Source organism: Idiotropiscis lumnitzeri, chromosome 9, assembly GCF_059441095.1.
Source record: "Idiotropiscis lumnitzeri isolate Australia: NSW breed Sydney's pygmy pipehorse chromosome 9, RoL_Ilum_1.0, whole genome shotgun sequence".
NCBI lineage: Eukaryota > Metazoa > Chordata > Actinopteri > Syngnathiformes > Syngnathidae > Idiotropiscis > Idiotropiscis lumnitzeri.
Window position 1 is genome coordinate 4,704,249 of NC_142399.1, and position 12,075 is coordinate 4,716,323.

At 40.7% G+C, this 12,075-nt stretch overlaps 1 protein-coding gene and 1 long non-coding RNA gene across 2 annotated transcripts in view; one reads left to right on the top strand and one right to left on the bottom strand.

Annotated features, from left to right (window-relative positions):
* The window catches only part of lrmda (leucine rich melanocyte differentiation associated), a 220,154-nt gene that overhangs the window by 80,620 nt on the left and 127,459 nt on the right, over positions 1-12,075 (top strand). The gene's annotated exons all lie outside the window — the stretch shown is intronic.
* On the bottom strand, positions 210-2,910 carry LOC148329948 (uncharacterized). Its single transcript, XR_015845015.1, has 3 exons — positions 2,746-2,910; positions 419-498; positions 210-339 (listed from the first exon to the last, which is right to left on the bottom strand). It is a non-coding gene; the product is annotated as an uncharacterized LOC148329948 (long non-coding RNA).

Sequence of the window (12,075 nt, forward strand, 5' to 3'; positions counted from 1 at the left end):
CTCAGCAAGCTTGAAAATTAAGAATGAGCCACATTATCCCATTTTCTAAGAAAGTATGTGCAGTTAAGCGCTTGTCTGTCATCCAATGCAATTCTAACCAATTAGATGAACGGTTTAAATGTTGAACTTTTTATATAATGTCAGAAAGTGTGCTTTTTCGGTCGAAGTAAAATGTCTGGGCCGAGATGAATTAGTGACAGGCGTGTTGATTTTGATGCCATGCCTCATCGTGACTCTTTGAGTTTATACCACTGCAAATGATCACGTCTTCCAGCAAGGGGATGATGTTGTTTCTGTTTTTTTTTAATCGGCTTACTTCGGCCGGTGCGCCAGATCCACCTGTGAGGCGACACAATGCCAGTTTAAGCAAGCGCATGTTTTACACGAGGTCACTGTACGCTGCAGAGTACCACATAACCTGTTTTGCATATCGGCCCTTCCTGCTGTTCCTGTCTAGACGAGTCGCCAAGAGCGTGACATCTGCTCCGAGATGAAGACCTGAATGTCAGCACTCAGCCACCAGGAAAAACAAAAAAACAAAAAAAACAACAGAGGAGTGTCTGTCACTCACCTACACTCATTTCTCAGATGACAGGTATGCTTGAGGAATAACCATTTTTAATAAGACATCGGTCCGAGGACTTGGAAAACTGTTTTCGCAAAGTTATCACCTTGAAAAAAAGATCTGATGTCGATTAATAAGTGCTGGTGTGGGAGCTGTAAATCTCGACGAGCTTTTAGGTCATGGTACTACAGTGGTGTCATTTGAGGTCCCTGGAACAATTATCAAACTGTAAATGGAGCAGAAGTAACTTACAGTAACTCCACCTGCAATGCAGTGCAGTAGGTGGAGCTCGTAAGATGATACATTTAAAGAAAAAAAATGCTTTGAATTGTCTGATGAAGTAGACACTCATATATAGAATTTCTGTAGCTTTTATTGAAATTACTACCGTGTTATCCAGACTGTAAGCCGTTACATTTTTCCTAGATTTTGAACAATGCGGCTAAGATAACGATGCGGCTTTTGGTGGATTTTTCTTTCACCACTAGGGGTGCGCTATAGTTCGGAAAATACGCTAAATAAATCTCAAATTTTTTTTTTCTCTTCGGCCTGTTTTGTTTTAATTAGCAAAAGGCGTGTTTTAACTGTTTATGTACATGTCATGCATTCGCAGTACAAAATCGTTCTGTACATGCAACTAATTTTTTTCAACATAGAAAACTGCGGCTTATAGCCTGGTGCGCGTATATATATATATATATATATATATATATATATATATATATATATATATATATATATATATATATATATATATATATATATATATATTTCATATTTCATATTTATTTATTTATTATTTTTATATTTCCAAAAGTAGTTGCTGCTGCCTATATACAGGTGCGCCTTATAGTCCTGAAAATACGGTGATAGCTAGAGCGGCATTATGAAACCTCTCCTGAATAAAGTTGCATCTAATCATCAAAGCCGTAGTCAAAACCTGCACAACCAAGTCTTGACCCAAGTTTCCAAACACAAGAAGTTAGCTGCAGAAGTCGCCCGTGAAGACTCTCCTATTAGCTCACCTGCCGTTTATTTGAGAGCTATCATTTTCTGGCCTTTATAGCTGAAAATTGTCATTGATTCGTCGGATGACAGATGCTAAGAGCCCCTCCTATTGACGCGGCCCGCCATCGACGCTTTTCAGTAAATTCCTCATCTAATTAACATGCCCGGGCCAAATGATACACCTTTGTATTCTGAGAGGATGTCGATGGATGCGGGCCGCATTGTTCTCGAAGGTCTTATTGAGCTGCTTGTCACTGCGCCGTGATTTAAGACATAACGGAGAATGTTTCTTTTTTTGTGTGGCATAATTAAAGCGGCTTTATGGGCTGCACCAAGTCTGCTCAAGATGGCAGACGAGAGAAGATCATGACGTTGATTGAATGTTGCATTTTTCTCTTCCAGTCAATAGATATCCAACCTTTTGACACACTCATTATTCCCATGCGCTGGGAGGAAATATTTTTCGACTGAAGCCATGTTAGCCACCGGATTTTGTTTCTTAACAAATTTCTGACCCGATTGTTACTTTGGGATAGAAGTTTATTGGTATTTGGAATATCTTTTCTCAGCAATGCATACTTTATTACCATGTTACAAGGCTCCCTACGTGTTACAAGGTTTCCCAGTACCGAACAATGAAGTATCTTCTGCAGCAGCGTTAAAAATAATTTGTTACTGGACTGACTTTCTCAATTGGTTGTTTTATATCGCCGAAACCTTGTACGTCCAAATATGGTCTAATTATTTTTTTTTTGCCACAAATCGATATTAATGTTCCGTCATCACTTTGTCTGTAATTTGCGGTGAAAATAACGAATACAAATACACTGCCGCTCTTGAACGCAGCTTGTGTTGGAGAAGTGTTGCAGATATGTCGCAAAACTACTTCGGTTTACTCGTTCTGCGGAAGTTGTGTGTCATAATTGTCGCCTTTATTTAACATCTGGGTGTTTTTTATTTTTATTTTTTATTTTAGACATGAATTGACGTGAGTATGCCACAGCAATATAAGGTATAATACATCTTGAACGAAGCGGTGCCTGGGCACTCAAGTGTTTTTTCTTGGACTCCCTCTAACGTTGCCATTTCGACTGTACGAGGATTTCTCCTGGCAGCGACGATATATTTGTGGCTGTTTTTCATACAAATATTTTCTGTTATTTTGACTCTACCTCAGAGTGGTACACTCGAGCAGGTTCTGGCTTCCAAATCCCGGTTATGTTCCAGCCATAGCCGTGCGACTGCCGGAAAATGAAGAGCCCTTGTCGTGTCCCCCTCAATCCATTGTGGTGCGAGTTGAACTTTGATTTCATTTCCATTCTGCAACACTTCATTTGGATCTCCTAGAAGATGAAACATATTGAAGTAAATTTTACGATACTGATACAAATGAGGTCTACGGACACCTTGCACAACATTTGAGACAATCTCACTTCAGGGTATCGCTGTAATTCTGGCAGTAATCCTGTACTTTATCGTCGCTTCATGGGGTGGGTAGTGCCTCTTATGACAGCAATAATCTCTCGCAGTTCACCCCTGTGGACTTGTAACATATTTGACAGGTTCTCTGCTGCAATTGTACATCTGAACCTGCCAGCGCCTTCGGCAGGTGCCAGAACCTGACACCTACTGAAGGCACCGGGAGCAATGCGCTGGCTGGTGACGGTGATGGTGGGGAGGACGGGGAGGGGGCGGGGCTCATGGGCTTCCTCGTAACCTGATGCTGGGCTCTTCTGCCTTGTGCCCACAGTGGCCCTCAACCACCACTCAGCGGCTCTACTGGTTAGCTAACGGCTTACTTGACTGTGGGTACAGAAAGCTCATTGTAGGGAGGCACAGAATTCAAAAGGGGGGGATAGTGGTGTAATCCTGGCTCTGTCCTGGATCAGTCAGTTCGGATTTCACACAGACCCCACGATCCGACAAGGGGGCCCCTGGACTTGATGTTACTGAGGCAGCAACAACACCTCTGTCCTTGCAGCAGCAGGAAAAAAAAACTAAACGGTTTTCATCCTGAACCTGTTATTGTTTTGTAAATATAAAATGACATCAGTAATGAGGTGGTTGATGTTTGTGCACTTCTCAGTGCGGTACGGATTTCTCATAAAATCTCAGTTTTATGAGTTCAGAGAATATCTGAACCACGTCAAAGGTTGATTCGGTTTTGCGGCTGAAACCTCGAGCAATTTGTCGCCTTGCCACTTGTCTAACAGTGCTTCTCAATTATTTTCTCTTACGCCCCCCCCCCCCTAGCAAGAAGAAAACAATTTGCGCCACCCCACCTCCACCCACTTTCCGCTGCTACTATAAATAATAGCATTTTCGTTGCAAAAGAAAACCGACACCGTAGAGTTAATACTCGCTGCGCACAATGAGAGCGCCACTGCCACCTACTGGAGTGGATGTGCAATTACACTTTATTGTAGTACGACAGGAAAAAAGTACGACCCCCAGGCCCACACGCGCCCCCCTCAGAATCGCACCCCCCCCCCCCCCCCCACACACACACACACACAATCTGAGAGGCACTGGTATAACAAATGTACACTTTTATTTGATTTGTTACTCGATGGTCGCAAATGGTAAAGCCTCGTCCGGCTGGTATTATCTCTTATTGGTGGAATTTGTAAATAATCATCAATGAATTTATTAATCTTGCTTTCGAGTGGATGCAGTGAATACTATTGTCAGGTTGTAGGACGGAGACAATTTGTTTTAACGTAAACATGTAAATCCTTTTTCACACAGTGCCTTCCGAACCTCTTCTCTTCTCCTACTTCATAAGCTGGGCAATTTCTGGTTGGCTTGTGACATACTCGTGCAGCCCGTTTATTCTGTTGTCTGTTAAAAAGGTTTTCACATGGACAGCCATTAAGTTTCTTTCTAGCTTGTTTCTACAAATCCTCGTAGTTTCTCCAACTTTTCGTCTAGCCGACCGAGGTTCATATTTTTCACCCGATACAGTCGATGACTTTTCAAGGGTCGAAAAGTCAAATCCAATATGAGCCATGTTGTCTTTCATTCAATTAGACAACCTCTCCCACACAACACAAAAATGACATTGAAATAAATTGATGTAATGACAAGAATCCATGGCCGCAAGACTGAGCGATTTCTGGCTGTGCACTTGGCATGTAATGTGATCTCCGCTGATTCCGTGGAAAACAAATCCTATTTTCTTCTGTTTTACATAAATGTAAGAATGTGTTTGGCATTTAGTGTTCAGAGAGAGCGCTGCAGGGATGGCTGGTGCATTCGCCACCTATGTATGCTACAGAGAGCAGATAATTGCTTCGTGGCCGGGGGGCTTTCGGTTAGCCGGCTAGTTAGCGATCACACGAGCAAGATGTCGGACTCTCTGTGGACAACAACATTTCTCCATCACATGGCTGCAAGAAGTGGGCGGAATAATTTTTGTTTATGACCTCGCGCTTAGGTTACAATGTTGTTTAAAGCAGCAATTTGGTGTTTGCAGATATGTTTTTTTCTGAAAGTGTCGACTGAAAAGGAGCCAAGTGAAAAAAAAAATGGCGTTGTTCCTCAAGGGTTGAAAAGGCATTTAAAAAGTTTATAGTGGCCATGGTTCAGGTTTTTGTCGTATGGTTTGGTGGTTCATTGATACGTCAGAGTTTCAATGACTGTGAAATTGTGCAATGTCTAAGACAATCTGTAACAAGAGCAATTTATTTATTTATTTATCTTTTTCGTGCAACTGCAGAGAAACATTTCAAAACTTTGAAGTAGGACAGCAACTAAACTTTATTTTAATTGATTTAAAATAAATAAAATAACGTTTTACTATCCATCCTTGTCTTCAAAAATTCAGTTACTAGTTTGGTGCATAACATGTTGGAAAATAAGCCAAAAATCGTTCGCTCGTTATTTTCCAAAGTTAAAGCAAAATTTTTCATTTGGATTCAACGCAAAAATAATCAGTCTGCTTTTATGGAAGACTGCAGAAATCTGAGAAGATTAAAATCCAAGGATTTTTGACCATTTTGAAATAACAAAAATAATATATTGATTAATTTGATAGTTAATGAAATAATAATTGCAATAATTGGTGGTCAATTTTCCAAACTGTCACACCTCAGTGGAATTGTCTCATGATCCAAAAAAATGAACTTCCTCTTTATACAGATCCAAAAAATCTGAGGATGTTGCACATCGCCATTGGAATAAAGACACACATCATGAGAACAGTTTCATGATTTTTGAGGCCCCCTTTTGTTCTCCCGGTTTTGCAAGGATGTCGGTCGGGGCTCATGTTTGCGATGGCAGCGATCCCTCTAAACAAATAACGGCGGCGACTGAAAAGGGAATTCTTTCTCTATTCTCTTCCCGGAGCCTCCTGGTCCACTGCGAGTTGACATGACCCTCAACTTCTCACTCCACAAGATGTGAAGGCATTTTTTTTTTTTTTTTTAAGGAGGCCCATAAAGAGGCATTGTTGGCTGGGTCCCAGCCGACGGGTTTACATAAGAAGGCCTTTCTAACTTGAGCTCACGGTCCCTTGACAGATCATGTGAAAGACACCAGGCCGCAGCAGCATTTTTTGGCGCAGAAAAGCTGAAAGTGGTCACCCGACTTGTCACGAGCAAAAATAACTTTTTTTTTTTTTTTCCTTCTCTTTTTCTCAGGCTTGTTTATGATGTTTGGAGGTAATTTATATCCTCTAAATCGTCTGTACACTCTGTCCCGTCTGTCAACTTTTACGCTTGAGTGATGTCGAGTTGTTTACTCAAGCACATCAACTCACTTTTCACTCTCACTTAAGCTGAATGAGCTTCTGCATCACCCCCCCCGCCCGCCCCCCTCCTCCAATATTTCACTGGGCCTTTTTTGGCATTGTTGGATGTGTCCATCAGCGCGAGTGTCGTTCAAGGACGACAAGACAATGGATTTATTAGGGAGACAGATGAACTTCTTTTTCAAATCCCGTCACTCCATCGACTGTCGACGGCGGAGACAGTTGACGCGCGTATGACAGCTGTCACGCTCGTCACGGTCACGTCTTGGAGCACAAACGCCCAAGCGGGTGTGTTTGTCTGTGTGTGAACAGCGCAAACATTATAGTGCGGCGTCAGGGCTCTGTGTAACATCATAAAACTTTTTTTTTTTTTTTGATTTGCGCCTCGTGATTCATCTTGCCTTCAGACGTAATTTCGATGTGAGCCCACAGCGAAATATCTACTTGGATAGACTGTATACTTGGGGCAATGTTGTGGCTTTGAGATGAAATAAACAAATCTCGAACGTCCTATTCACAGCCTCCCACCTCTTTCATTTACCATAAGCAAAATATACTGTGCATCAGATAAATGCAGAGTAGAAATAAAGAAACCAGGGACAAGCTAAACCACTTTTTTTGTCCTCACAGTTCAAGGTTTGCGTTACGATTAAGGATAACGAATGAAAAGTGTTTTTTTTTTTTAATCAGTCAAAAATGGAGTTATACGTTGGTGCCGTATAATCTTTTGGGGATATTCTTTTTGGTATTTTGCTGAACATGCTGTTAAGATTTCCGAGCTTTTAAACACACTAATAGCATTAGCGTAGGCTATGGTCTTTTCATACTGCACTTAGCAATGCGCCCTCAAGCTGAACTATGTTTTTTTTTTTTTTTTTTTAAATGCTTTATTGAACATTTTGACTAGACAATATAACAGTGTCACAAATTCAGTTCAAATATTGAACCAATATATACATATGGCGTTATGGTGACATTAGACGGCGAATCCAATAGCAGAGAAAATTTCAGAATGCTAACGGCAATAACGGCTTGGAAGGTTTTACTGTTCCTTCCTGGTTAGCTGCGATGAAAGCACTTCCAAATATGGGCAAGCTAGCACCGGGGCGCTTCTGTCTTTGCACATAGCTTGCTGCGAATACCAAGAAAACTAAGTGCAGTGTTAAAAAGCTTTACTAGTACAGACTTTTATTTTTTTTTATCGTAATAATTGCATTTGATAGCATTTTAGCTGCATATATGCGAAAATAAAATTCCATTAGATTAGTGCTAAAAATAAACACTGCTAGTACTAATATTATAAAATAATTGACCTAGTGTATTTTGTATTTATAATTTTACAACAATATAAACACTTTGAAATCTAATTCTAATACTTATTGCCACCGTTTGGAACCTGAAAAAAAAACCATACACAACAACAACATAAATCCAACAGATCTCAACCAATCAGTGTCCTCCTGATAAAGCAACCAATCGTTTGGTGTGTTTCTGGCATTCCAACCAAAGTCTGTGTATGAGCCGTATGCCATGGCTTCCATATTCATTCACTGATGCGGTTGAAAACGTATATGTTTGTCCTCGTCGGCCGTCGAGCGAATGTGCAACAGTCTGTCTTTGTAACGTAACGATTTCTCCCGTTAAAAACATTCCGACTCACCACGGCAATACGGGCGCAGCCTAATGTGCAGCATTAGTGAGTTGAACAAGTCTCATCTGTTCTAATCTGTGCATCTAATGAAGGCGACCATAATAAAAGGTTACTGTTGATCAATGGCCGACACAAACACAATCCATCTGCGGGAAAGATTAATAAATGATGGTTTCATCCAAAGAGTAGGAACGCATTCTCCTGTTTTGCTGATTTATTCTGCCGCTGCTTATTAATGCCACATGTCCCCGTTTTTTTTTGTGTTTTTTTTCATCGAGCCCTAATTGAGTGTAGGATTTTGCTGAAGTGTATTATCCATTATTTGTGCAAGGACATTGATGAATGGAAATGGCTTTCCTTTGTTGAATGGAGTGGACAGTGTTGCTGGCCAAGTAATGATCCAAAGCACCAGATCAATAAAGCATTGGAATAAAAAGATGAAATTCTGCTTTTCTCAGTGATTGCACTCGCAATGGCTGAATTTGTTTGATTAAAACGAAAAACTTTTTTTTTTTTTTTTAATTCCACAAGCCAAAATAAGCATCCTGAACAGTTCTTCGGCGCTTCCCGGCCTCAAGCCCATTAAAATTCTTCAGAAGTTTTGTACATATCACTACATCAAATGCACATGAATTATGAATGTCTCACATAGCAATCTAGCCCGCGGGTTCCCTTGCAACTGATTTGGTCTCTATGAACTTTGTTGTTACAAGGACCGCGGAAAATTGGAGTAATTTGCTCTCCCCCGTGATTGATCATTCAGAGCTCATAACGCAGAGCATGGCGCAATAAACATCTCTACCTTCTTGTTGAACGCCGCACTCTCATTTGTTTCAACATTTTTAATGTCATTTAAGTCCGGGCAAATATTCACTCGCAAGAAGCGCTTTGGCACAAAAACAAGGGCACGCATTCAAAACCAGGAATAACGTCTGCGTATTTAAGACACAGTTGTCTGACACTTTTTTTTAGCTTTAATTTTGTTACTGGGAAATCGACGAGTCACTGTGCCTCATATTTGTCATGGGAGGCAAATGTACTGAAGACACGGTGAACATATAACTTTTAATATTCGGAAAACTTAAAGTAAAACAAAGCACTGCCTGTTCTCGTTTAGTAGGATTTTATACAAAATATGACAGAAATCGCTTGAGTGTGACTAATTCCTAATCATGTGTTTTAGCAACACAAACACCTCACGGAATGGATAGGTTGTGGCAAACAGCAAACCGGCAGTAGTGACTCAAGCATGTGACAATATTTTACGATAAATATGAATGAGACCGGTGTTAACGCTGTCGCTTCAAAATATGCAAGTCTGTCCTCGAAAATAACACGAGCACAAGTGCTATGTACGCCTGAAAAGTGAGCCGCTAATGCTAGTCGACGAGCAGCCTTCAATCATCACTTCAGTGAATTCACTAAATAAAAATAAAAAAATTAGTAAGGATGTCATCGTAGTTGACTTAACTTTTATCATTTTAACGGTGCCCCCCCCCCCCCCCCCAAAACCCCCCCTCCAAAAAAAAACTCAAATCATTCAGCCCCCTATATTGTAAAGAAAAGTTGGGTGAACTAAAAATTTCACCGCAACAATCCGGCCATCCATTATCCAAAATTTGGATGAAATTTTAATTAAACGTATTTTAAAAAAGTAAAAGTATTTGACAGAACTAATTATGACTTCCTCTATCCCCCTGCTTGAAGATATTAGAAAAGACAACTCCAAATTTTTTTTTAGCAGTGAACAACTTGCTAGCTTGCGTGCTAATTAACATTGTTGCCATACATGTCAATCATTTATATTTATATGTTTTACCTTTAGGTTATGTATTTATACATAATCGTTCCAATTCCAAGTTTTGTTTGATTTTTGAACCAGTTTTTTTGAAAAAAAAAAAATTCCAAATTGTGCCACTTTTGGAGGTTCCACAAAACTACTTATTGGTAATTCTCAACTAAATATTGTCACGTATTTGTCGATGAGATCCCATGTCTTGGTGTTCTTTATCCGACTGGGTCTGGAGCCAAGGACATCTGTCTGTCTGTTTTCACTCACGACCTTATAAATAACAAACTGACGGTGCTCATGCGCCCCCAGAGTGTCACTGAACTCCCATTCCCAGGCTTTGTGAGGTGCACGCTCGGGGTCCCGCTGCCTGACTCCACGTCTGTTCCGGCCATCCTCTTCTTTCCGAACTTGTAAGCAGCTGCACATCAAAAGGAATATGATTTATCAGGACTGCACCAATGACTTGTTTATTCAAGTTAACATTCTTGGCCCTGAGCTTCATTTTTATTTATTTTCCCCTCTTTCATGTCGTTCTGCAGTGGCTGTTCATGGGTCATTACCAAACTAATGTTGAAAATGAATATATGAATGATTGTATATGGAACAAAAAACTCAACCACAGCTGTTCTTTGATGCTGTATTTTTTTTTGTTGGGGGGGGGGTGGGGGGATGAAATTTCCACTTGATGTCAAATATATTTGTACTCATTTATTCCATTGTCTAAACCAGGGGTGTCAAAGTCATTTTTGTGGACGGGCCGGTTTCCCTCACGGGGCCGTTATGACTGTGAACCCAAATAAATGTATGATCACCTGACGTAATCACATAAACAAAACAAATTGAAGGAAAGTCAGTTTTGAAATCAGAAGCCAGTTAGTTGTGGTTTGTTTGACCATTTTTTTTATTTATTTTAAAAGGGGAGGATTGGTAACAAGTAAATGGCAATAATTCATATCTCAATGTTGTTAAAAGTGAAGAAAATGAGCCAGAAACAGGAAGTTGACGCACATGATTTGTCCTTAGCGGGCCACATAAAAGGAGGTCGCGGACCAGGTCTGGCCCCCGGGCCTTGAGTTTGACACATGTGGTCTTAACTGTCAATGTCATTCTCTTTCAGTAACATTCGGATAATAGCAATGGTACAGATCAAAGTACATTAAAACATCTTCATATCTTACTTTGAGTAATTTTTTTTTGTCAGCTTGTCATCCTATTACTTTTTTTTGTAAAAAAAACTTAAAAAAAACGTTCATTGGCAGGAATTTGAGTACAATGACATTTTCTCTTGATTTATAGTCTGGCATTGTTTCTTATTGAGTGTGCATCGTCCCGTGCGCTCATGCGAATCATTTTGCAAGTTGTGTAAAAAGGGTTCCACAGACGGCAAGACGTATTCCACGTTGCAAACTTTTATCGGCAACTCGAGGCGATATAACAAGTCTCCCAGCCTGCTTGGCAACACTCGGAGGGACTCGCAGGAACATACCAAAATGAAAATGGTCAAACAAAAGCCCATTTTGCAATTAAAAAAAAATATATTTTTTTTATAACTTTTAGGTTATCCATTTTGGAAGCGCCACTGTATATAACAAATGAATTTCCACTCCGCTTTTTATTTTCACTTTGACCCCGACCTTAACTGAGCTGGTGCCACTTCCTCGTGGTTTGGTCTCCTCAATGGAAAACATGTGGCAAGAGACATCATTTGTTAAGCTATCATCAGAATAGTGAGCGATTGCTCATCAGGTGCTCTCATTCACGATGATGAATTGTAGCCAAACACACATTTGTCCCCCAAAACCTGCTGAGCGGATCAGCATCATTAGGCACGAGGGATCGGAGAAACCAATGCACATAACAGATGTTTCAGATCTCCGGCCGAATCCTTCAAGTTGAAGGTGATCCTCGTGTTCATTGAGCAAAAAAAAAAGAATATCTCCGGGAATCAAAGAGCACACGTCCTTTGTCTGGTTTACATCTTAGTGGGATCAAGTTTTGGGAACACCCGACAATTGGCGGAGTTGGGACGTCTTGCCGTGGGCTCTATCAGGTGACCAACATTCAGGCAGCTTGGCCCGATTGTATTGGACGTCCATCTTTGTCAGCCTCGTGTCATCTTCTAAGCAGGCCCAGCGAGAGAAGCTCCAACATGAATAATGCCTCGGTTCTGGAGAAGCCCAACACACATAAATCTTAATAGAACTTCCCGGATTCCAAACGTGCTGTTGCAGTCCCCCCCCCCCCCCCCCCAACCTCCCCGATGCTCAGTTTCCAGCATTCTGTGATGAAACCCAAGTGATTTAAATTTG